Raw genomic sequence first — 26,316 nt, 5'->3', positions numbered from 1 at the left:
CACTGATGCTAACTACAGGCTAGATTGGCACTGCCCAGCAGAAGGCATTTTGCTCTGAAATGAGTCTCCTCCAGGATCCTCAGGGCAACTAATTGTAATTCAGCTAAGGGTTGAGACCTCGGGTAGGAGACAAAATTGGAGCAGATGAATGCTTGAAATAAGATCCAGAGCTTTGTGCAGGCAGCCCTGGGGACTAGACTAGAGGCTGATGCTGACCCCAGAATAATCCTGGCCTTGCCTGCAAATAGAGTGCTGCAGAGTTTTCCAGGGGTGTCCAAAAGCTCTTCAAATGTCTGAGCTTTGCTTGAGGATTAGGAGGACATAGAGGTGTTTTTGCCCTAGTGGGAGAGAGAGAGATGAGGGTGTAGAGGAGCAGATCTGCCTCCAGATTACACTGCCCAGATGGGAGATTTTTTATTAGAAGAAACAAGAGAGACCTCTGTTGATTTGTTGTTGTTTTTTTTCTATTCCTTTTCTCCTTCTCCCCATTTTTAAATAGGGTTGGTTTTGCAGAAAAATAGGATATATAGTAATGGAAAGTGTTATGCCCTTGACTGAATAGTGAGCTACCTGGAGTTATGAGGTACAGAAATGAAAGGCTATAGTATGATCTCATGGACAGTATCCTCCCCAGCTCAACTCCCTATCAGGGAACACACACACACACACACACAAACGTGTACAGGGAATAGTGCCCTGGAAGGAAATCTTAAGCAGGTGTTTCAAGTGTTTGCAGAGCTCCTGATGGATTGTCAGCAGTGATTGGTACCAGGAGGATTATGGACATTGCTGGGCCACTGGCTCACACAGTAGAGACCCTCACCAATAGAGCTAGAGTCAGTCCTCTTGCCATGATGGGCTTATTAATTCTGACTTGCACTTTCATATCATGCCAGTCATGGGGACCCATCAAGGATATCCATTTTGCCCTGTTCTGATCTGCATTTCACCCTACCACTCTTGACACTGCCCCTAAGCATACCCATCTGTTCTCTCTCAGCCTTTGTTTGCTTCTGGGACCCCCACAACTAATTGGAGTGGCTATTCCCCACTTACACTATACTGTTTCAGTTCTTTTAGCATGAGTTTTGTACTGTTTTTTTGTTTCTCTTTACACTTGTCCTGATTTAATTCATATTCATATATTCAACAGAATTCATGAATTGATCATACTGGGTGCTGTACTAGGTGCTGGGGATATAAGGATTAAAACAGACCACCCCTCCTCCCCACCGCAAAGGCTCACATACATAAGGGGCAGATAGATGAGGTAAGAGACAATCATAAGACCATGGAATGTGTGCCCCTTGGTGAAGATCCAGGTTCTGTGGAGCACAGAGAAGGTCACGGAAGATTTCCCAGAGAAAATTCCAGCTAAACTCAATCCTAAGGGATAAGTAGATACTACTCCCCGGCGCATGGGGGGGCAGGGGCAAAGAGTTGGAGGTGAAGAGAACAGCATGAGCCGGGACTAGGAGTGGAGGAGAAAACGGACAAAGTATAGAAAGAGCTATTGATATAACCTCATCACTTGCAGGTAATTACTATTAGCTTTTAGGCTACGCCCCCCCCCCCCCCCCAAATCGGGGTTCTTTTTGTTTTAATAGACTTTATTTTGTATATCAACTTTAGGTTCACTGCAACATTAAGCTGAAAGTACAGAGTTCCCATATACCCCTCTACCCCTACCCCATACATAGCTAGCCCCCAGGCCCCATCAGTGCTCTGCACCTGCATCAGAGTGGTTCATTTGTGACAACTAACGGACCTACGTTAACCCATTATCAATAATATATATTGACCCAAATATATAGTTTTATGTGGGTTCACTCTTTGTCGTATATGACAAATGGGTTTGTCATGTATGAAGGGTTTGGGTTTGGACAAATGTATGAAGACATATATCCACCATTATGGTGTCATAGTGAATAGTGTCACTGCCTTAAAACTCTTCTGTGCTCTGCCTTTTCATCCTTCTCTCTGCCTAACCCCTGGCAGCCACTGCCCTGCTTGCTGTCTCCATAGTTTTACCTTTTCCAGAATGTCGAATATAACTGGAATCATTGTATGTAGCCTTTTCAAATTGGCTTCTCTTACTTAGTAATAGGCATTTAAGGTTTCTCCTTGTCTTTTTATGGCTTGTAGCTCATTTCCTTTTGGTGCAGACTAATACTCCATTATCTGGATGTATCACCGTTTATCTACTCCTCTGCAAAAGGACATCTTGGTTGCTTCCAAGTTTGGGTAGTTATAAATAAACCTATTATAAATGTCCAGACACAGGTTTTTGTGTGTATATGTTTTAGCTCACATAGGTAAACACCAAGGAGCACAATTTCTGAATTACATAGGAAGAGTATGTTTAGTTGTGTAAGAAACTACTAGACCCTCTTCCGAAGCACCTGTACCATTTTGTATTCCTACCAGCTATGAATGAGAGTTGCTGTTGCTCCACATTTGGTCTTGTCATTGTTCCAGATTTTTGCCATTTTAGTAGGTATGTAGGAGTATCTTGTTCTCACTTACATTTCCCTCTGACCTTTACTGTTGCATCTTTTTACATGCTTATCTACCACTTGCATGTCTTGTTTGGTTTCCAGTGTCTTTTCATTTCCATTTTCTTTACTATAAGGTTGATTGATTGATTGATTGATTGATTGATTGATATGAGAGAGAGAGAGCTCAAGCAGGAGAGGGGCAGAGGGAGACAGAGAAACAGACTCCTCGCTGAGCAAGGAGCCCCATGTAGGGCTCAATCCCAGGACCCTGAGATCATGACCTGAGCCGAAGGCAGACACTTAACTGACTGAGCCACCCACGGGCCATTTCCTTATTCATACCCTCCTAATCCCCCTTTAGTTCCATTCCAACTGGGGTAACTAATGTTAATAGTCTGGTGTGCATTATTCTGCATAATTATACTAACATGTAACAACGTGTAATAACAAGAACTAATACTTACTGAGAGCTTACTCTGTGCTAAGTGAATTCACTCATTCATTACCAGGCCACTCTTGTGGGGCTGTCATTCCCAGTGTGAAAACCACTGGACTCAATGATCTCAAATCTCTTTTTTTCTACCTGAAAAGATCATATTTTAAATCCCCAATTTACAGATGAGAAAACTGAGATACAGAGAGCTTTAAGGAAGTAGCCAGTGTATATTTAATCCAAAGAGGCAGAGCTTTGATTTAAAACCGTGAATACTGATGCTAAAGCCTTTAGCCCTAATCTTTACATGTTTTTTTTTTTTTTTCCTTTTAATGGGGTCATCCTGTACACATTACTCTTTTTACTCCTGTTAATGTATCACAGACATCCCTTGGGTCAAAAGATATAGAGCTAACTCAACTGTTTTTTAATAGCTAGATAATGTACCATAATGTGAATCTACATTCAGTGCCTTCACATTGCACTTTGTGTAGTGGACATCCGGTCATATTTAACTTTGTATCCAGGTTGCTTTCACTTAACTTTCTACCACCAGTTCCCCTTGTCATTATAAACTGTCACAACTCTCTGCCTCTGAGTCAACTGTGAAGAAGAGACAGGAGTCAGATGACCCCAGAATATCAGCTGTGTTGTTGGAGAGGTTGATCCAGAAAACCCCACATCGATCTGTTCCTGCTGCTTCCCTCCTGAACTAACTGACCCAGGGACGAGCTTAGCAGCTGAGGAATCATAAGCCTCCCTGGCAAGGGCAGAGCCTGTGCCGATGAGCACACCACAGGGAGGAAAGGATGAAGCAGGCCGTGTGGGGAGAATGACTGTTTTTTGGCCTGCCCAGTGCCACCCCACTGACCACCCCAGAAGGGAAATACTCTTCCCTCTACGGTATGAGGGCAGGAGAAATAGTTCTATCTTATAGATGAGAAAACAAAGGCTCAAAGAGATGGGCGGTAAGTGGCTTAACCTGCTTACCTGCCATTACAGTACAGTACTCCTCCTCTTATTGGTGGGGGGATGTCTTAAGAACCCCAGTGGATGCCTGAAACCACACACAGTACCAAGCTCCATATTTACCACATTTTTCCTATCCATATATACATGTAATAAAGTTTAATTTATAAATTATACACAGATTAATAAAACTAATCAAATGCAATAATTATAACGATATACTGTAATAAAAGCTGTGTGAATGTGGTTTTTCTCTCTGTCACTCAAAATGTATTCTTGTGTTATACTCACTCTTCTTCTTGTGATGATATAAGATGATAAAATGCCTCCAGGATGAGGTGAAGTGAGATGAATGATGTAGGCACTGTGATGTGGCATTAGGCTACTGTTGACCTTCTGACCATAAGTCAGAAGGAGGGTCACCTGCCTCCTGAACCATTGATGACTGGAGGTAGCTGAAACCAGAGAACGCAAAACCACAGATAAATGGGGACTACGCTAGTCTCCTCCTGGTCAGGAATCCCACTTGACAGGAGGGATTGATCTTCCCCCCGATGGGCTCTGTAATCTTAAGAATCCCACATCTTAAGCATCAGTCTCTAGGGTATCTTACCACTGAAAATCCACAGGCTTCTTGGTTCTCTTCTCCTGTATATCTTTGACATCCAGAACGCTTCTCTCTTGGAATCCAAAGGAGAGGACTATTAAGAAGATTAGAGCTGTTACAGAATATCAATTAGTTTATAATGAGGGAAATCTATAAACCTTTTGGTGGGTATCTGGCAGGAACAACAGATGCAGGAGTCAATATTTTTATGGGATATTTTGTGCATCTTTTAAAAAGAATTCGTGAATCAAGCACTGTATAAATGATTTACTGAGATAGCAAAAAAAAATCAAATAAATCGCTCAGATTGCATCTGAAGCATCAAAAGCTCTGATGTTTGGAAAAGAATCATTTCTGTAGTGGAAAAGAGCTGCATTGTATTTTCAGAAAGGTGACACTTCTATTGAGGTGGGTGAGCCTTCTACATTTTAAAAACTTGGTGCAGCACAACTGTGCTAAATTGCTGATATTCTCCTGATTTTCTTGTGAGGATTAAAATCTAACCCTTTTACTGTTTTAGTGTTTCCTTGAAAACATAATGGGAGGAAGCAAAACCCAAGATAGCAGGTTATTATTGGAGGTCTTTGAAATAAGGCCTCCGGAAGGAGGACCACAGAAAGCCCTCGGCTTAAGGCTGACATGAATTGTTACTTATTCAGGATCTTGAGGGAGATGAAATTTGAAGCTGAAATGAAAGTAAGAGGTTCCTTAGTACCTAACTTGATTTGGTTCAAACCAACCAAGTCTTTTTACATCATTCACACTTAGCTTATTTGGTGGGGAGCTGAAAGGCCTCATCTTATCTGCATCCCAGAAAGGATATGGCAATAGCAGCAATAATAATAATGCTGCATGGTACCTGTGTAGCATTTACTGTGGACCAGGCCCTCTTGTAAGTGATTTGAATAAGTCATATTTGATTTGATAGCAAGCTTCTTAGTTGCCAACATTTACCTAAAGGGAAAATTCATGCTTAGTAGAAAGTACAAACCAAAGTACAAGAAATAACCTTCCTCTCTCTACCGTACCTCTTAGGTAAAACAACTTTTAGGTAAAAGCAACAAAAAGCTTTTAGGTAAAGAAATGTTTATGTCTAATAGATATGTCCTGCTGTTTTCATTCACTATAAATATCAGCCCCATTCTCTAAATAATATAGTTTCTAACCCGTTCCTGAAGCACACTGGCCAAAATATAGGCATTAGCTCTAACCTGCTTCCAGACACCCGACACACAGGCAGCTATAAAATGAACCTACTGCATAAAGATGCTTCAGGCATTCTTCCCAATTTCCTTACAGAACTTCCAGCCCCTAAAAGGTTCAATCGTATCTTTATCAGGCACTCCCCAACATCAGCACCGATTTTGGTTTGATTTGAATCCAGAGGCACCATCAGAGTTGTAAACATTGGCAACTAAAAATCTAGCCAGTTTTTATGGCCAAAAATAGGCAATACTTGACAGCTTTAAAGATCAAGAAGGCCCAATCCACACACTTACATGTTGTTTATTTATTCCAAAAATTAAAAGGAGAAAATTGCAGTCCTGCCAGTCAATTGAGTGTTCATGGGCATTGAAAGTTTAATTTCTCTCTTCAGTCTCTAGATTTACTATCTCAAATAGAAAATCTTCTAAAAATGCCATTTTGCATCATTTTATAGAACAAAGAAACAAGATGTCTTAAGGCCATGATAACATCCCTTCCTCTTGTGTTACTTAGTGACATTGGTTCCTGTAAAGTATTAACAGATTCAGACTGCCTTTTCCAATGTTTCTGGATCCTTGTGTACACTTACTTTCTTTTCTTGAAAGACCAATAATGCTCATTCTTCCCAGAATAATAAAAAAAATTAATTTTGTTCGCTTCATAAATGCAGACCTCTTCAGAGATGCCCACATTGTTTATGAGCATCCAAGAATCTCAAAATTACCATTAACTCCCACCATCAACTGTGTGTCCTCCCCTCCTGTGCCTATTAATGCATGGGATTTACCAGGCGTTGCTAATAATCTGCAGTGAGCATGAATACAGGGGGGATTATAAAGCTATGTTTTGTGCCCAGTTTTTTCTCAGAAACTGTTAGGGTTTGTTTTTTGGTTTAACTTTTTCTGTATGCTCTCAGAATATATGGTCTAGAATATTCTAAATAACAGCTGCATTCCAATCTCTTTTAATGTAAAATTCAAACTAACCATCACCTTCCCAGAACCCCCACAACAGCCAGCAGATATGTTTCAACCAGGTGGGAGGAAAGACCAGGCCTGACTTTCCCCAGAAAATATGTCCCTGATGCCATAAGATAGAAGAAGCAGTGCTTGAACTCATGAGTGAATGGAAGTGACCTATAAATAGACCTTGCTCCAGAGCAGAGTTGACTCTTCAGATTCTTCGTAGTAGACACAAAACCCTGTTTCCTTCCTGACTTCCGGCTGAGGGCCAGTGAGGGACAGAGTCAGTTTGGTGAACTACTCCTTGCCCCCACTTTGTTCCTCTGCTCCTGCAGGGACAGCTGAGCAGTAATACCACCCAGCCATGGGGATAGCTCAATAAATGGTCCTTGTTAATGATGCTATTATGGAGGTGGCAGCTATTATTACTATTAGCTGGAATGGTGGAGTGCTGGGTGCTGAGCTACCCCATCCACCTCAAAGTCCTGTTATAGGGTTTAGATGAAATCAGAAATGCATAAAAGCCTCATGAGCTAAAAATTCAATGACTTTGAAGAGAATGCTGATTTCCATGGAAGGAAAGAACCCCAAGGAACCACTAGCCAGCTGGCCAAGGAGAAAGTGACCTCAAGGACAGTCAGCCTGCACCTGGAGTGTGTCCCCCGTGGTCTCCAGTTCCAGCGGGGTTCAAGCTGTAGTATGTGACTCTCCTATGTCAGCGTCAACTGAGGAGCTTGTTAAAATGCAGAGTAGCAGGGCCCACCCACAGAGATGGACTCAGTGGTAATCCACATTCTTAACCAGCTCCTCATCCTAGTTTGATAGCATTGAAATGATGCTTAGATTTGGAAAACCCTGGATTCCAGGAATGGCAGGACAGATATCACAAACAGATGCTATGTGATGTAGTCGGATGGTGATTTCTTTGAGCTTGTGTGCTGTCTGGGCTGCCTGAGGTGCAAACACACATGGCCTTTGTGGAAGGAGTTGAGTTCAGCCCCCACCAGATCCCTGTTTTCCAGGATACCTCATCACAAATAAGTGCCAGCCTGGAACAGGCCGTGTGGATTTATGGTCCCACATTTAATTTAAACTGCTGTTCATTAATCCTGATGATCTCACTTAAATTATTAAACAGTCATATTCCAATTTTGAGGGCACTAATTATATCCTCGAGAGGCTGTTATTATCTGGATGATCACCATACACTCAGCCAACACCAGACTGTTTTCTCCCCACTCATCAGAATTTTATACTTTTTCAGGGTTTCTTTCATTGCTGAGTGTGTGTTTCATGTGACAAGATCTCATTGCTGAGGAGATATGAAATACTAGAACAGGGGCTCTCAAATTTTGGTGTACATAGGAATCACATGGGAAGTACATTTAGCATGCAGATTCCCAAGCCCCACTCCAGTAGACATCCAGGTTCTCTGTCTGGGTAGAGCCCGGGAATCTTTTGCCTCTCTTTCTGGGGATTCTGATGCAGGTGATCCCAGAAGCACCATAGGGAGACTGAAGTCCCAAGGGGGGAAAGCTCTCATTCAATGCCCTGCAGCAGAGCCACAACCCACATCTCTGGCCCCGTTGTAAAGATCAAATGAAATAATAGATGAGAGAGGGCTTTGGAAAGTATTCAGCACTCTATAAATACAAGGAGGCACTATTATTTTCAAGCTAGAACGGCCTTGTGACAGAAATGGCTTGGTACTTTCTCTCTAAATTACCATAATCACCTGTTTGAGGCCCCAACCAAACTCATAACTCTAAGTGCAGCAGGCATCGAAGAAATTCCTCCTGAGACATCCAGTTTAAAAAAAAAAAAAAAAAAAAGGTCTTTTAATGTGAGAATGTGCTTGGGTCCCTGCCTGGTCCTCCATCAAAAGCTCTCTGCCTTTTCTGTTACTAGTCCCATCTTTTCTGGAGTAGACCAACATCTCCTCCAACCTGAGGGCACCTGACTTCAAAGCCCTGTTCTCTGGCACGTGGATTTCTGGCCTCTCCTGAGACATTTAAAACTCACTCACAAACGTTTTGCCCCCAAAGGGCTTCCTCCATAGGAGTCTACTTCTAACCACATTCATAACTTTGGAAATAGAAAAGCTCAAGGAGGGTACCCTGGGTTTTGGTTCTTTCAGCTCCATGTACTCACCTCTTGAGGTTTGCCTCAAGTGTCTCATGAGACCAGGTGGGCAATGCTGATGGCCTACACCAGGTCTGTCCTACTGTGTCACGCTGAGCTGGGTGGCTCTTGGGAAAGTGTTTCCTCATTTTGAATTAAAATTATTCCGCTCTGCAACATCCGTCAGCCAGGCTTATTTCTGCCCTGATCTTCCCACAGCATCCTCCAGGTTTCAGAAGACCCTGTTTGTATCTCCACCCCCACATTCCTTCCACTGCAAGATAGTTTTCTTAAAAACGTGGTGGTAGAGTAAGTTCAAGAGCAGACACTCTGGTTTTATTCACATTTCAACCTTTATTTTTAAATATTTCTTCCACACTCCCACGGATCCTATCTCTTAGCAAGCTCTCCACATGCAAAATCTCAAGTTCAGGCATTTGCAAGTTACCCACATGCAAAATCTATTTTTAAATCTGGAAGAAATCAAGGCTTTCTGCTGATGGTAAGAAGCCTAGTGTTTCCAGGCAGCACGACTTCAGAGTTTAGGGAATTTCTGCTCTACTTTCAGGAATCTCAAGCCAGCCTGCACATTTTTGAGATGAGAAGTGCAAGCCCACCAGGCACTTCAGTCAGAGGGCAGGTTCGTGATAAAATCCTGCTCCCATTCAGGAGCACCTGCTGCTGGTTGGGCACACCCCCCGCAAGCTATCAGGCATCTGCAGAAGTCAGGACACAGTCCTATCTCCCAGTCCAAGCTGTTCCCAGTGAGTATGCTGCTGCTGGCCTGGCCTTACTCTGGGCTCAAAGGACAAGGGTTACAGCTGCAGGTATAAACCCCCTGGTTATGTCATTTTTTTTTCCTTCCCTGACTTACTGTGTGAGCCAAATAGGCACCAAAGCTCATCCTTGAATACATTTCCCAACCAGTGCAGCTGACTATCCACCCCATTTTAACATTTGAGCTAGCTGCTAATGGAGCACATCCAATATAGACTTGTAATAGGACTGAACAGCATTCTTAGTCCTCTCACGAAGGCATTTACTCTCATGACAATTTCTTTAGCTATTCACCAGTGTCTGTAGCTAACTTAACTACAAAAGCCCACCTTAACAGTACCAGGGATCAACTTTTATGACCATCGACTCCCCTAAAGATACTGTTATTTTATAAGGGCATAAAATTGTGAATGTGCAAATTATTTTAAAAAATTAAATGCAAAACTTAAACCCTAAGTTCTTTGGGCTTTGAATCCTTGGGTTCTAAGGACCCTTGCTCTAGAGTAAGACAGTGGGGTGACATTGAACTAGCACTTAATCTCTCTGTGTCTCAGGGAGTAAAATTGGGCTACTTCCATAAAGAGCTGTGCAGATTAATTGAGATATTGCTCATAGAAGGCTCAAAGCAGGGGCTGGCTCAGAGTAACCTTACATTAACCATACCATAAGCAGTAACCTGGACACCATAATTTCCCTTGGTATGAAGCTGTATGTTCTTCTGTCCCTTTTTCCCCTTCACCCTCCTTTGTAGCTATACCTTGAAGACCCCCAAGACTGAAACTATCATTAGTAATAATAATTTATGAAACTAATAATTAATGCCATTTCTTATTAACATTTAATATATGCCAGGAAATATTAATTTATAATCTCACTGAATCCTATAATTGGCATTATTGTCTTGATAATACAGGTGATGAAACAGAATCAGAAGTTCACACCACAAATGAGTAGTGGAGTTGGGATCCAAACTCAAGTTTATCTGAATCTAGAATAATATACTATTATGTATAATCACCTTTGTGATGGTAGTGATAACATGTAAAGATTTATTTTTTTTTTAATTTTTATTTATTTATGATAGTCACACAGAGAGAGAGAGGCAGAGACACAGGCAGAGGGAGAAGCAGGCTCCATGCACCCGGAGCCCGACATGGGATTCGATCCTGGGTCTCCAGGATCATGCCCTAGGCCAAAGGCAGGCACCAAACCGCTGCGCCACCCAGGGATCCCCCATGTAAAGATTTAAATCTTTATATTTTCCGATTTTATTTCTCAGAGATCCATTCACTCTTGGTTCTTTGACTTTGAAAATCAGAGACCAGGTTGAGCTGGGACGATTATATCCACCTATCAGGAAAACAAATGAAAACTGGGCATTTTTCTGCCAGAATTCCCACAGTTGATCTGCTAAGGATTTTTTTTTTCTCCCTCCAAAGCAGAGTGTGATTTTCTTTCCTTTCAACCTTCATGCCGCTGGAAAATTTTAAATTATTCAAGACATTGAAGGTTTATTATCTGCTGGAAGGCTGCAGTGTAATTGCAAGGTATCATTTAAGGAGCTGTCTGTCTGTGTGCACCACCTTGTTCTGAATACCTGCTCCTGCACAGAGCGAGAAGATGTATATTTATCTATCAGTGGTGGTTTATAACTGCCTTAGATCAATCCTATTATTCTTTCTCCATGGCCAAAGCCCCAAAATAAATGTCTTCTGATGCACAGAGCATTGAAACCATTTGTGTGTCATCAGCTACTTACTTCTCTTCTGCCATTTGCATCTTGATGGACAGCCATGGGTTTGGGGGATTTCATTTTCATTACAGTTGGAATCTATTGCCCACGTGTAACAGCAATTTGGATATTAATCACCCCAATTAAAGAATGCTCTTTCAAATATTATATCACTCCCAAGTCGTGCTGTTCACACCGTGTTCATCATAAAGATAAAAATGCCAATTCCTGTTTCATTCTTACTTTGACACCTGTTTCCATACAAAGACATATCCTTTCCCATTGTTTACCATTAGTGACAGAAGGAAATATCTTTGTGTAGTGAGGTTAAGAAGATACAGTATTTTTTTCCTCCATTAATTCCTCATCAAGTCCATGGCATTGTGGAGTAAAAAAGTTCAAGTGACTTTCCCAGGTATTGATACGAGAACAAGTAGACCAGCTTTGGTTCCAGCCCTGCCAGTAAATGGCTTTGTGACCTTGACCAAATTACATCATCTCCTTGGGTTTCAGTGTCTGCATCTATAACGCATGGATGACTTATAAAATCCTTCAAGCTTTAAATCCTAGAACTTTAAGATGACTTTCCTTGCCTCTTCACTCATTGTTTAGAGTTAGTATTTGATGCCTTATAGTTGTCTTAATGAATATCAGTTATTTACTATAGCCCTACCTTAAGAACTACTGAGTTCCAGAAAAATATTTGCCTTTTCACAAAATGACCTAGTGTCTCTGTTTTCAGAAGCCCAGGTTTGGTATTTATATGTTTTTCTGAATCTTCTCCCTTACAGTATGACTCTTAGATGATTTTACTTCCTGTCACCTCCTATGTCTCTGTCCCTTTGAGCCTTTTTCCCTCCTTAATTTGCTATTTCAAATCAGCTTTGGAGTAAGAAATCCAGTACTAACATTATTCAAATTTCATTTAAAATGAGGTCTAGGGGTACCTGGGTGGTTCAGTTGGTCGAGCGTCTGACTCTTTGATTTCAGCTCAGGTCATGATCTCAGGGTCATGGGATTGAGCCCTGCATGAAACCTGCTTGGGATCCTGTCTCTCCCTCTCTCTCTGTCTCTCTCTAAAATAAGTAAATAGTTTAATAAATAAAATAGTGGTTAAATAGGTCCCAAGTGGTGACTCAAGGCTCTCACCTGAGCCATGAGCCATGTTTAGTGGTCACACAGACAGTGCAGCCTTTAATTCTACAAAGGAATAATCAGGGAGAGATTCCTAGAATAGATGTCATTGCCTAGTGAAGGAAGTTCCCTGGCCTAAGAGAACATCATAAGCAAAAGCACAGAGGCAGGATGGTACATCAGCAATAGACTGAGAGTAATGATTGTTGAGAGACTATACCCCTTGAGTGACAGTCCTCTGCTTCTCTGCTGAGCCGGGAGCTCAATATTTCCCAGGCCCTAAAGGGATATTGTCTGATAGAGTTTCTGGGTGGGCAATGCAGTCTGAGAGAATGTAATATAAATTCTGAAATATCAGAATTTCCAGACATTTAAGAAATTGCAGAATGTCAATGTTTATGGGTCAGTGGGAACAAAATATTTGAAATCAGAGCTGGTATAAATAATGCAGGATGTCTCGTTATCATGATTATCAATTATAGAAGAACTGTAAGCCACAGTCCTTCCTGAACCCCTAGAGCTGTGTTGTCTGATACAGTAGCTACCAGCTATGTGTGGCTATTGAAATTTAAATTAAAACCCGGTAAAGTTAAAAATTCAGATTCTCTGTCACACAAGACACATTCCACGTGTTCAGGAACCTCACATGATGAGTGGCTACCACGTAGGACAGCACAGAGACAGAACACCACAGAAAATTCTCTTGGACAGTGCTACTCCAAACAGCCAAGTGCAAAACAGCAGTGACATGCGGTCCTCTGAGAGCTAGAGGTACGGGAGAGGAGAGCGGGAGGTGGTGCTTGGTATATAATGTCTGGACTTGCCCTATTTGTTCTTCAGCACGGTGGGGGCAGGTGCCAGATCATGGCTCTATGGTCCACAGCTCAAATGTCTGCTCTAACCAATGCAGGGAAATAAACTCATGCTGCCCTGTTAGCAGGAGTATAAGTTGACAGTATGTGTATCCGAGCTGCCTAAAAATATCCTTTGATCTAGCAATTTCATCTCAAGAAATTTTTCTAAGGAAACAATCAAAGATGAGCAAATAGATGCCTGGACATGGATGTTTACTGCAGTGTTATTTATAACAGCAAAAACCAATGGAAATAGCCAATGGTGTGCTGGTAAAAGGTAACAGCCAGCTGGAGTGAAGGCAGGGAGCTCTGATTTGTAGCTGGTTTCTGTGGTATTAACTATTCCCATATTTATTTATTTATGAGAAAGAGAGCTTATGCAAGTGAATGGGGTGGAGGGAGGTGGTCAGAGGGAGAAGGGAGGGAGGGAATCTTAAGCAGGCTCCGTGCCCAGCACAGAGCCCGACATGGGGCTCTGTCCCACGACCTTGAGTCGTGACCTGAGCAAAAATCAAGAGTTGGATGCTTAACCAACTAAGCCATCCAGGCGCCCCTCCCTTTATTTTTTAAGGTTTATAGACTTCTTTCTTGCTTCCCTGACAAAAACATTTTTCTTTAGCTAACTAGGCAGAGGATAATTAGCAGCTATTCTCCTGCTATAATTGAATACCAAATACCTTAGTTGCTTCAAGAACTCAACATCAGAGCTGCTGCTAACAAGTTCGATGAATTCCTCCAAAGGAGTTAGCTGTAGGCTTTCTTGCGATGTTCATTCATCTGTTCTCTGTGCTCCAGCTGGGCAGAGTAGCATCTGTTTAATGCAATCTGGGCTACTAAGTAACTCCACTGCTGGCTTTGAGACTCCTGTTGAAAGAGTTTCCGCCAGCACTATCCATAAGCTGAGAGATTGGACATCCTTCAAGGAGAGGAGACAAGACACTAGAACCTAAGAACACATTCATATGAATATTACTTCATCGTCTGAGTTCCTCAATCATGCAGGCAGCACAAAAAGCCTCGGCTGTTTTCAGGTCATAGAAATGAGTCAGGTTCTTACAACATCATTGCAGACGACTTGAACCACATCAGTCTGTGGCACAGATGCCTGGCAAATTCAACACAGCCCACCCTGATGGCAGTAACTCTGTGAGTGCTGACCACCCTTCCCCAGGTGGACATAAAGTTCACCTATTAATTTGGGTCTGCTGGCCTTCAATACTAAATGGTATGTCTCATGTCTCAGGACTTCTTCATAGCCACCCTGTGAGGTAGGGATAGCATGATCCCCGTTTTGCATATGCAGAGCTTGTGACTAGAGAGGTGAAGTGACTTGGCAAAGATCACACACCTAGTGAGTAGTAGGGCTTGGGAGCTTTCCTGAGATGAGTGGGTCCTGGGTCCACCTCACTACTTTCTACCATTTCTCTGGTCCCTGCCCCCAGAGACCTTGCACATCAGTCAGGTAGCAAAAGGGAATTGGCCTTAGACCTGACACTGTCACCTGCCATTTTTCAAATTATGTCAATTATATATCTGTTCATGCAGAAGCCTGCTTAGTGGTACTTAATGCTATGAAACCTTGTAAATGGTTAGCGTTAGGGACGCCTGGGTGGCTCAGTGGTTGAGCGTCTGCCTTTGGCTCAGGGCATGATCCCAGGTCCAGGGATCGAGTCCCACATCAGTCTCCCCTCGAAGAGCCTGCTTCTCTCTCTGCCTATGTCTCTGCCTCTTTCTCTCTCGTGAATAAATAAATACTTAAAAAAAAATGGTTAGCATTCATTGGATAAAGCCCAAGGTGAGTGGCAGAGACACTGGCAGGCATGTGAATGCACGTTGACCAACTTCGGTAAGGTGATGGGGAGTTCTGAGCCCTGCCATGTGCCTGAACACAGCCACCAAGTGACAGTTGCACTCCCATTGACCATTTTCTTCATATTTCATGGGGCCAAATTCCCATGGCAACTGCTTAAGACATTTTATTCACATTTTCAGGTTTAAGGAAGCTTTGATCTCTCTGAAGTCTTACATTAGGATATAAGTATAGCAAAGGAAGAAATTTTACTCAGGCAGGCAAAAATGTAAACTTTTTCAAAAAATGAGATTTCCTATCTCAAGCTCTGTCATCTAAAAGTGACACTTGGATCCAGGGACCCTCACCAGCTCCGACCTCCCCCTCTGCTCTCTAACTACTGTCCACTCCCTGAGCCCAGGTCTGTTTAGCCCCAAGTAATGATGAGGGCCATGGGGGCTGGACGCTTACACAGGAGGTCTTCTTCCAAATGTATTGTTTATGGTAGCAACTTGACTTTGCCAGGAACTTTTGTTTGTTTTTGTTTTCTGATGTTGGTTATGGCTTCTGTCTCTAGGGCCATGGTGTTTTTGTTTAGGTTTTTTAGGGATGGGGTGGTCAAGGGTGGTAGTAAAAGTGAGTGAAGCAACAGTTGTGAGCACAAACAGACAGCACAAGCAGACACCACCACTCCCCGGGGTTTACTCAAATATTATCCCACCACATTTGATTTAATCATTCACCAGGTCCCTGGCAAAGGTCCTTACAGGGGAAGCCCTGTCTACCTCCCCCAGAGGAGTCGAACAAAGCCCTTGTCCTCTTGGCAAACTCCTATCCACCTTTCTGGACCAATCACAGTGAGGCCATCTCTCCCCGCATCTTGTCCTCAAACAGGACAGCGAGGATCCTTCCCTCCTTTTGCCCTCTCCCCTGTTTTTTTTTTTTTTTTTTTTAAGATTTTATTTATTTGAGAAAGAGAGAGAAAGGAGAGAATGGGAAAGCACAAGCATTGGAGAGGGAGAAGTAAGCTGCCCATCCAGCAGGGAGCCCAGTGGGAGGCTCGATCCCAGGACCCTGGAATCACGACCTGAGCCAATGGCAGCCATGTAACCAACTGAGCCACCCAGGCGCCCCTACTCTCCCCTTGAGATACCCCGCTCATGTGCAGTGCACCCCCAACATTTCTATGTCCACGTCCACCTTCCTACTCAACCATAAGCTCCTTGAGGATGAGGATGTGGACCATACCTTAGATACCTCTGCATCCCTGGCACCCCACACAATGCCAGGAGCATTGAGGCATCATTAAATGTCTGTTAAATTAATGAACAGATACAAGAGCACCTTGGAGTCCTTGACTCAGAGCCCTCCTGAGGCTGTATTCTCATCTCTTGGTCTCTTCTATACTGTCAGGACACTGTGGGTCAGGATGTGTTAGATGTGTTGCAAGCAAGTCATTTTTTTTTTCAAAAGATTTATTTATTTTAGAAAGAGAGAGTGTGTGTACAGGCACGCATGAGGGGGAGGGGAAAGAGAGAGAGAATCCTCAAGCAGACTCCCCACTGAGCGTGGAGCCCTTCACTACGGGAGCTTGATCCTGGGACCCTGAGCCCAAAATCAAAAGTCTGCTGCTTAATCCACTGAGCCACCCAGGTGCCCCAGGCAAGTCATTCTGTTCCAGACAGCCTTTAAAGCACCTGTGCTTGCTTGTGAATGACTTACTTTTATTTTACAAATGAGAGCGATTGTAGGGAGGAGCAAGGAACTAGAGGTAGTTCCAACAGAAGCTGCCATGACGCAGTAGGCTCCAGTGTGAGCAGGTGAGTGCTCTCAGCAGGCGTGGGGGGCTCCTTCCATACATTGTGGGAAGGAACAGCATGTGTGAGTAGTCCCTGTATACACATGGACGGGAGAGAGGAGGGGAAAGTTTTCTACCTGGCATTCTCTCATCTACTTCCATTGGTCAAAACTCAGACTCCTTCGCAGCCCCTTGGTGGACACTCAGAAAGCCAGATTCCATCCCCTGCCCTTGGTGTTTCCAACGGTCCAGTGACCGGATGTGGATGTGATGCCCTCCACCTTAACCTCTGAGAAAACCCACAGCTTTGTGTCTAGTATACCCTATCATGATGACACTCACACTGTTGTGCGCTGGATGGGAGAAACAAACAATGGCATTGCGGCTCTTAGCGCTCTGGGCAGGGGTGTGCTGCAGAACCCCGAGTCTGCCCGTGTGACCCTGTCACTTCGTGAGCAGCATCAGTCGTGTGTGTTGTCATCTGTACTCCAAGGCCAGCTGAGAAGTTAGGCATTGGTTGTGCTTTCCTCGTTCTCGTCGCCCCAACCACATTGTCAGTTGTGGTGCTGTAGCAAATTGTGCCGAATTAGGACATTTGCGTGATAGAAGTAGGATGCTCCTTAATATGCACTGGGCACATAGGCCTCTCCAGTGCTCTGTGGGGCCAAGATGGGACAGATGAGGGGTCAGAGTCAGATGTCTGCCCTCTCAGGGTACAGAGTCCAGCCTGAGTGTCCTACCTCAGCCCCCAGTATCACCCTCTTCTCTCCTCACACACACCCCTGCAAAGCCATTTGCACTTTCGTTCTTCTGCCTCCTTACACTCCTCATCACCCTCTAAGACCCAGTGAGTCAGGTCCTCTGAGAAGGCTTCTTTGATGCTCCAGCCCCTGCTAGCCCCCCTTCCCTGGGGTCGAGAAGCCTGGGTGCTCCTGCAGGGTGAACCCTCCCTGTTTGGTCTGTGTGGCTCCAGGCCTGGCACTCGGCCCTCCAGCTGGAGAGTGAGCAACTGAAGGGCAAAGACACAGGATATGCATCTGCCCTGAAAGCTTGCTGGCTCTGTGAGCACTTGCTAAAAATGATATGTTTGAGGCAACCACTGCTACTGTGTGTTGAAGAATTTTTTTTTTTTTTGATATCCTAACTTTCTTTTTTACCTCTGTATGCCTCCCAGCATGGTTTGCTCCCATTTTGCAAATGAAGTGAAATGCAGGGGTTAAATGACAAACAAGTCACATTGACTCTAGATACCATCCCGTGTTCCCATTCTTACTGTACCTCAGTGAAGTTAACAATGTGGTAGAAACCACATTTCAGAGTTGAGGAACTTGAAGCCCAGGACGGAAATGAGTGCTTTAAGGTCCCATAGCAAGTCTGAGGCCAGCCTCACTCAGGCCTAGGACCCAGGTCCACAGCAAGGACCACCTCCACCCCACAGCCCCTTCTTCCTCGGAGTCACAGACCTAAACCTTAGTGCCACCATCAGATGTTTGGCCATAAGACTCAGAGCCTTCGTTTCCTGAAAGCCTCTGTTCTAATGTTTAGAACAGGAACGGATTCTGAAGTTGAATGCATTTCTTCTTTCTATGGAATCATAACGGTGTCTCCAGCTAAGAAGATTATGTCTGCATTTACAGACCTGCCATACGAGCCAACCCCCTCCCTCAGATATGCTAGAAACCTTTGGCTGCACACATCTGAGGTGATGCCAGGTTCAGCTGGAGGCTCCCTCATGTTGCACAGATCACCCCTGATGCCTTGTGTCTTTCTATCTCCACGTAAGAGGAAATATATAGGGAACCCTTAAAAACTGGAGGAACTGATGCTTATTTCAGGGAGAAGAACACAGGCTCGAGAGGAATGCTCAGGGGCCTTAGGAAGAAGAAGGAGTCTGGGAGAGAAAGCTGAGGCAGGATAGTGGGGAGGAGCTGAGGGAGGGAGTGCCAGCCCCTTAGAAAACTTGCATCCTCAAGCCCTTCCCCTCTCCGGATCATCATCTCCCTATCCCCAAAATGAGGAAAATGGCCTACATCTGTGATTTTCCAACTTTTTTTTTCTTTTTTCAACAGTGAAAACTTCTTTCAAAAGAAATCTTACCCAAAATCCCAGTGTAGAAAATAAAGTGTGGCCTCCCCCTAGCCCTCCAAAGATGGGAGGAGAATCTGGTTTTAGCTCCTGGGCCCCACAGTACATGGGTGAAAACCAGTGGCCTCTGTGGTTTCCAAAGCCCTGGGCTTGCAGGGAAGAAGGCTCCACAGGGTAGGGGCTCCCAGACAAAAACTTCAGAGGCTCAGCTCATAAGGACCTTGGGTCCCCAGGGACCCACTACTGTACCTTACACCAGTGTTTCTCCTCTGGGTTTAGTGGAGCCAAGAACTATCCAGGAGTTTTTTAATTTGCCTTTTCATTTTGAGTTTTAATATTTTAAAACATTATTTTAGCAACTATGAAGGCACTTGTCTTTGCAGTGAAAATTCACAGTTGGAAGTCAGAAACCTTGGCTGCTTCAACTGATATTTCCCAGAAAAATCCCTGGGTGTGTTTATGGAGGAGCCCACAGTAGTTTGTTTCTTTTAAGGGGTACCGTCCATGACTTTGATATGAGAAACTTTGGCTCAGTGCATCCCAGAGAAATGGCCCCATAAGCACATTTTGCCAAGGAAGAGCGTTTGCTGAAAGGAGCTGCCTGAAGAGGGCAGCACACAAAGACGATTGCAACATAAAGGTGAGCGCAGGAAAAGAATCCTGGGCCCATTGGTATTCATGCACATCTGGGCCCATCCTATGAAATATAAAAACCAGGCAAAACATCTGCAAACACACATATATTTTTAAATGCTTGAGATCATAAAATGTTAGGAGTGGTTTGGGTGTCAGAACTACAGGTGGTTTTTATTGTCTTTTTTCTGATCCATTAAACTCCTTTGGTTTAGAGAACTCCATTTGGTAAATTACTCCTCCTTTGCTCTAGGCCATAAATTTCCGGCTTTGAAGAGTTTATGTTCCTTTCAAGGTGCAGGATACAGCCCCATAGACCTGCTTACTAGGCCTTCAAAATAATTTTAAAATCCTATTGAATTGTCACTAGTTGGAAGTTGGGAGGATTCCCATGTAAATCTGGCACTCTGGTTCTCCTGATATCATTTCTGGGCTCACCCATGTGACCCCAGTTGGATTTGTGGGTTTCCATCTGGCCCGTTTCACATACATCAGCTGCCTGGCCCTGGAAGCAGGTGAGCCCTCCTCTGCTCTCCATGCTAGGGCCCTTTCAGTATCCCATAGGATCTGCTCCCCTATGAGCTGAGGTAGAGACTTCCATGATGCCCAGGGTGCTCCAAAATGCAGGATTTAGGGGTGATGACTGAGTTTAGAGAGATGGCTTTGAGATCCTGTTTGCACTGTGTTTTACATAAGATGAATGGGTGGGGAGAGGAGTGGTTAGAGGAGCTTCCTCTGACTGCATCCTCATTAATTACTGAATATTAGATTAAAACCCTCAGTGAGGTATTGGTACCTCTACCTAGCAGTTCATATTTCTGAAAAGACCAAATGGAGATGGTCTTTACCATTTTTCTCCCTGAATGAAATGCATGGAACACTGGGAAGGAGTTCTGTCTAGGGCAGTTGGATGCCCTCTCTGATCTTGATTAACGTAGAAGAAGGAAATTGGAAGTGTTCTTTGTGGGGGGAGCTGTTTCTAGAAAATGTAAATTGAGAAAGTGGGGTGTCCTTGGGAGCCTCAAGACTGATGTTGGTTTCCCTAGTTTGGTGAAACAACAACAGTAATAGTAACTGTGGCCCACAGTATTGATGCTCAGTCTGTATCAGACACCGGGCTTGCCAAGCACTCAGCACGCATCACCTCATTTCATCCCAGTACCCTAAGGAAAGGAGTTTCTATATTATTCCCATTTTTCAGATGAGCAAACCGAGGCTTACAGAAATGGAACGTAGAAAGGCGACGCGTTCAAACCTAAGTCTGCCAGATTTCAGAGCTGTGCTCTTAGCAGCTATGCTGTGCCATACACCTCCTTCCTGTCTATGTGCCTCCCCTGCCCAGAGACGGAAAGGGACCTTGGTGGGGTCACACAGCTAGCCCTGATGCTGACTGCTGGGAGGGTTCACAGGACATTCCCCACTCCCCGCCCCCGCCCACTAATCGTGGCCGTGGCCTCCTACCATCAGAGTCCTTCAGAACGTGTTTTCACAGACGTCTGCCTCACTGGATGTGCAGGCCTCAGAGCTGGGCACCCCCTCCCTCTACCCCACGTTTTCTGCCTTTGTGTGGAGGAGCCTTGCCACAGGAGCCATATTAATCATTCCGAGTTGAAGGTTACCAAGAAAAATATGCCAGAGCGTGACAGGCCATTAGTATTTGTGTTGTAAGGAAACCAGTAATCATCTTAATTGGTGCACACTTGGGAGCAGAGCGGGGCTGTGTTCTGAAGGGTTGTCTCCTCCTTCATATACCATTAATGCGTTAAAAGCCACCATAAGCGCGCCTTTCTAACCACCACTGTCCGCAGAGGCAGCTTTCCCAAGTTACCAAAGAACTGCATTTTGCCCCTGAAATTCCAGACCGTCCAGATTAGACAAACCTTTGCTCAGACTGGCTGGGCAGGAATGCTTGACCCTAACAGCCATTTGTGAGGAGCAGCCCTGCCTGCCCCCCCCCCCCCCCCGAATCTGTGCCTCGTGCTGTGGTTTTGATGGTGACCAGATTTGCCTAAAACAGGTGGCCCCGGAGGCAAGGAGCAGGCCTAGGGAAGAAGAGCATCGTCTGCCTCGCCTAGCCCCTTCTTCCCAGTCCCTACTCAGAGACCTTCACCCAAATCCTAACAGGGCTCTGCATCTTGTCGTCTTCGACCATTTACTTCCCTTTGAGAAACCTACCCATCCTATCCTATCTCCAGCCCTCACCAGGGATTCTTGGAGGATAGGGCCTGGCCCCCTCTTTGAGAGCCTTTCTTTGGTGTATCACCCCATGCCAAGATTTTCTCCTGCTCTACTTTATCTAGTTTATAATATGAAAAAAGTAGCTATTTTTCTAAATACTTTAGTCTGATATGAAATATGCCATTGAAAAGATCTGTCTCCTCATTCCACCCCACCTTCCTTGCCAAAGTTCTCACCATTCTAGACAAAAACCAGCAGGGGAGACCAAAAATTGGGAATTCCACTTTAGAGGGCAATTTGCAAGTATCAAAAAATTTTAATGTGCATATCCTAAGATCCAAAAATAACATTTCTTAGTGTCTGTCCTAGAGAAATATGTAGCATGTGTGCCATGAGACACGTGTAAGGTTGCTTACCCCGGCACTGTTCACAATTGTTCCAAATTAGAAATGATCTAAGTACCCATCCGTAGGGGATGGGGCATAAACTATGATGCACCCCTAATATGGAATATGATGTAGCCATTGAAAACAAAGGATTGGGTATAAATGACATGAACAGAGCTCTAAGATGTATTATAAAGTAAAAAGCAACAACAACAAAAAAGCAAGCTATAGAACCATTTCTGTAAACCCATGCAAACAGAAGCAGTTCTGTCTGTTTTCAATATGTATGCGTATGTGTGTACAGACCTATAAAAAAATGCATGGACACATATACTCCGAACTGTTAGCAGTGGTGACTTAGTAAGCCAGGACGGAAGATCTGTACAGGCAAAAACAGACTTGATCCTCTCTTGTACCTGTAGGTTTATTTTGTTTTTTTAAGATTTTATTTATTTATTTGACAGAGAGAGAGAACAAGCAGGGGGAGTGGCAGGGAGAGGGAGAAGAAGACTCCCCACCAAGCAGGGAGCCCAATGCGGGGCTCAGTCCCAGGACCCCTGGATCATGACCTGAGCTGAAGACAGATGCCCAGCTGACTGAGCCACCCAGGCAACCCGTTTTTAGGTTTTATTTTTTTCACAAGGAGAATATGTGTATTATTTCTCATTTAATTAAAAAATAATACTGTCCTGAAGGAAAGGAGATGGCTTATTTATTTCCTGCAAGATCTTAGAGATATAGATGTTCCCTTTCTAGAAGGGGGTGGGGAGGGTTTGTGTATTAATCCTCTTTAGGCTAAATTTTTGTTTCATAGCAAAACCTCTGTTCTCTCATACAATCAATCTCTCATAGCAATTGTTCTACTCATACAATTTTAGAAAATACCCCCTTTTAATGAGAAGAAATCATGAATTACTTCTTCATTGTTTGTTAAGATTTGTCATGGTGAAAAGACATTGGACTCTATCCAATTCCCTAGATACTCAACTGCCTCAGGGCTGTGTTTTCTTTCCACAGTTGCTCTTTCTGCTGAAAACATCCTTCCCCACCTGACCATGCCTATGAATCCCCTGAGACTCTGCTTGGGAGACCTCTGCCTCCCTTGGTCCCCTCCCCAAAGTTAATCCCTGCTGCTCATCTTCTCTTGTGCCTCCTCCAGTAAGGGAGCACATGCTCTGAAGCCAGACACCCCGGATCAAGTCCCCGCTCTGCTACTCACCGACAAAAAATAGAAGGCACTCCAGCTCCCCAAGCATTTGTTTTCTCATCCCTAAAATAGAGACGACAATCCCACCTCATAGGATCACGGTGGACGTTAAATGAGATAATCCTTGTAGGAGACAGAACACTCTGCCTGGCACAGAATCACTCACTGGGGGACAGCTGTTCATGGTATTCGGGCAGTAGAAATATCTTCCTTGGTACACCTGGAGCCTGAGCTTGGTCATCTTGCTTTGTGAACAGCTTGCGTTCTCCCTGTCCGATACAAAGCTCCACTAAATATTATTTTGCATTGAACTGTGTAGTAAGGAATGTGGAAGGATGACATTCTGGATCGTGGGGATTTTCTACTAAGGGGACATAAAAGCCCCAACGGACCACAAAGTATTAAGAGGCCACTCCAACAGTGTGTTAATTGGTGATATTTCATTTATCGTTTGCATATCAAACGAGCCGGTTTCAAAACGAGCATGTATTCAGTTTTTAAATACCCCACTCCCAAGAGGGAAGATATGGTAACCCACAGGAATGAGATTACAACGGGGGTGGGGGAGTGGATTCACGCACTTTGACAGACCCAAACAGGAAGGGTACTGAGGAGCCAAGGGGCGTTACTGGCATGCTAGAGTCTTACTGCTTGGTTTCTGGGTGATGCAGGTCAGCTGTGGCCCTGTGACTCAGCCAGCCACCCGGACCCCTCCGTGGGAATAAGATGCCTCTCCAGGGCACTTTGGTGGTAGGGTTTTGAGGGCTGTGTGCGTTTGAGCACGAGTTAACATATCAGACTACATGGGCATCGTGTGACTCATGCACAATCCGGAGGACTGGAAAACTCCGTGTCGTGCTGCTCTGTGTTCAGAATGCACAGAACTCCCAGCCCACATTGCTTTACACAGACCCACCCTGTGGAGTTCCACTGGAGGCAGCATTCTGTGCACTTCCTGGCCCTCAACAAATAAAACAAATACAACACTGAAAGTAAAATTTGCTCACAGCTGGGGCAGGGAGAAAATTACAGGGGTAGATAAAATAGGCTAGACCTTACGAAAAGAAAACCATGTTCTCTATGCACATTCCTAAGTGCATCTCAGAAGGAGTCATCAAGGTAAAGGATTAGGTCCTAAGAGCTAGATTTACACCATTTTAGAGCTCATAGTATGGACAGGCATATCCTCTTGCAGCCGTAGAATCGCACAATCCCAGTGCTTGCGGGGGCCTTCAAGGCCACTTTGTCTTTACCCAACATTTGAGTCTTTTCCATTGTGTGCATAATGAGTTGAGCCTCTAATTGAATTCTTCCCATGGTGGACAACTCGCTGTCTGATGAGATACCGCTTACTGGGCAGCTCTCACTGTTAGAATGTTCTTTCTTCGTGTAGAGCTGAACTGTAACTCTGCACATTTTGTCTCCTGGGTCTGGTCCTTTCTTCTGAAGGCACACAGCCTGGTGTCAGAGACGGCATGAGCTATAGAGTCACAGAGCCCTGTCTGCTAATCTACCGGTTGTCGACTTTGGGCAAAGTACTCTAGCTCTCCAACCTTAGTTTCTGTGTCAGGCTGAATGGGGCTTTTTCCCTCACTTGGGTTACTTGGAGGATTGAGTGAGATCAGGGAGTAAAGGACAGGTTAGATCTGCATGTACTGATATAGAAAGATGACTGCGATATACTGTTGAATGAAAAAAAAAAAAAAGCAGGCCTCAGAAAAAATAAATAAGTAAATAAGCAGGAAAAACATTGGGAAACTGGCTGAGAAGTACACCGAACTATTGAGTGGCCATCACTTGGGATGACACTAGACTGGCTTGTGATTCAGCTGTGACTTTCCTCCCTGATGGTCAAAAAAGTTTTTTTTTTTCTTTATAACAAATGTATCACATTTAGCATCACAAATAATAGTAAAGATTTTTGCATTTTTAAAACAAAAAGATGAAGTATCCAAAACACTTTATATCCAAAAATGGAGTCTCTCTGTATCACTTGTGTTTCTTTCCCTGCGGGCTGTCTGAATCTTTAAGGCATGCCCTAATAGGACTCAATGCAAGTGTCTGCCTACAAGGAATGGCCTTAAACATTAACCAGAAAAAACAGTGACTGCTTTAGGTCCTGCCCACTCTGCCTCAGGGCCTTTGCATTTGTTTCTCTCTTTGGGGGGTGGGAACGTCATGAATGGCCTGTTCTTTGATAAACATCCTGCTGTAAAGATGACTTTTACTTCCCTTGGCTACCTCCTATGTTTAGAAACTCACAAGTGAATACCTGGACAACAGGGACCCCCAAACATGTTTGACATCTTCCCATGGGTGACGTGTTGAGTCCTCTGGAAGCACATTGTCTGTGCAGATTTTTAAAAATAAAAGCAATAAATGACAGTGAAAACTTAACAAGTCAGGATCATGCACCAGATTATCTGTGAGCACCTGCGGAATTACAGATGCTATGAAGGACAGGGACTAAATTAGTCTCCATCCTGCCACCAGGAATCTTGCGGCCAGGCAGTTAGACACAAGTCCCTACCAGAATGCGATGGAAATGCAGACAGAGCATGCGCTATATTCAGTGGGCATCAGAGGAGAACACCATTCATGCAGTTGGTAATCCAGGAGCACTGTGAGCTGAGGCCTCAGGGAAGAATAGGATTCCCTGGCACGGAGAAGCAGAAACGGATGCTCTGAGCTGATGGATTTGCAGGAGTAGGAATGAAGGCAAGAAAGTACTCAGGTGGCATCTGCAGAGAGGATCAGGTGCCGGGTGGAGATGGAAGATTGGTCTGGGAAGGTGGGCTTTGGACACTCTTGAGAGGCCTGGAACATCACCAGATAACATCAGTAGGTCTGTGCTGTAGCAACAGTGTGGATGGGATGAGAGACTTGTGTACCCAGATTAATTTCTGCTGTGAGAGTTTGTGTAAATAGCCGAAGATCCCACAGGGCC

General features: G+C 44.2%; 1 protein-coding gene and 1 long non-coding RNA gene across 14 annotated transcripts in view; one reads left to right on the top strand and one right to left on the bottom strand.

Moving 5' to 3' along the window:
• Positions 1–23,635, bottom strand: part of LOC144312768 (uncharacterized) — a 29,401-nt gene extending 5,766 nt beyond the window's left edge. Inside the window, exon 1 of the long non-coding RNA XR_013378348.1 lies at positions 23,382–23,635. This is a non-coding gene — a long non-coding RNA (uncharacterized LOC144312768). The remainder of the gene's footprint in view (positions 1–23,381) is intronic.
• The window catches only part of GALNT10 (polypeptide N-acetylgalactosaminyltransferase 10), a 216,131-nt gene that overhangs the window by 127,580 nt on the left and 62,235 nt on the right, over positions 1–26,316 (top strand). The gene's annotated exons all lie outside the window — the stretch shown is intronic.

This window comes from Canis aureus, chromosome 4 (assembly GCF_053574225.1).
Source record: "Canis aureus isolate CA01 chromosome 4, VMU_Caureus_v.1.0, whole genome shotgun sequence".
NCBI lineage: Eukaryota > Metazoa > Chordata > Mammalia > Carnivora > Canidae > Canis > Canis aureus.
This window is presented reverse-complemented; position numbering and strand designations above follow the sequence as displayed.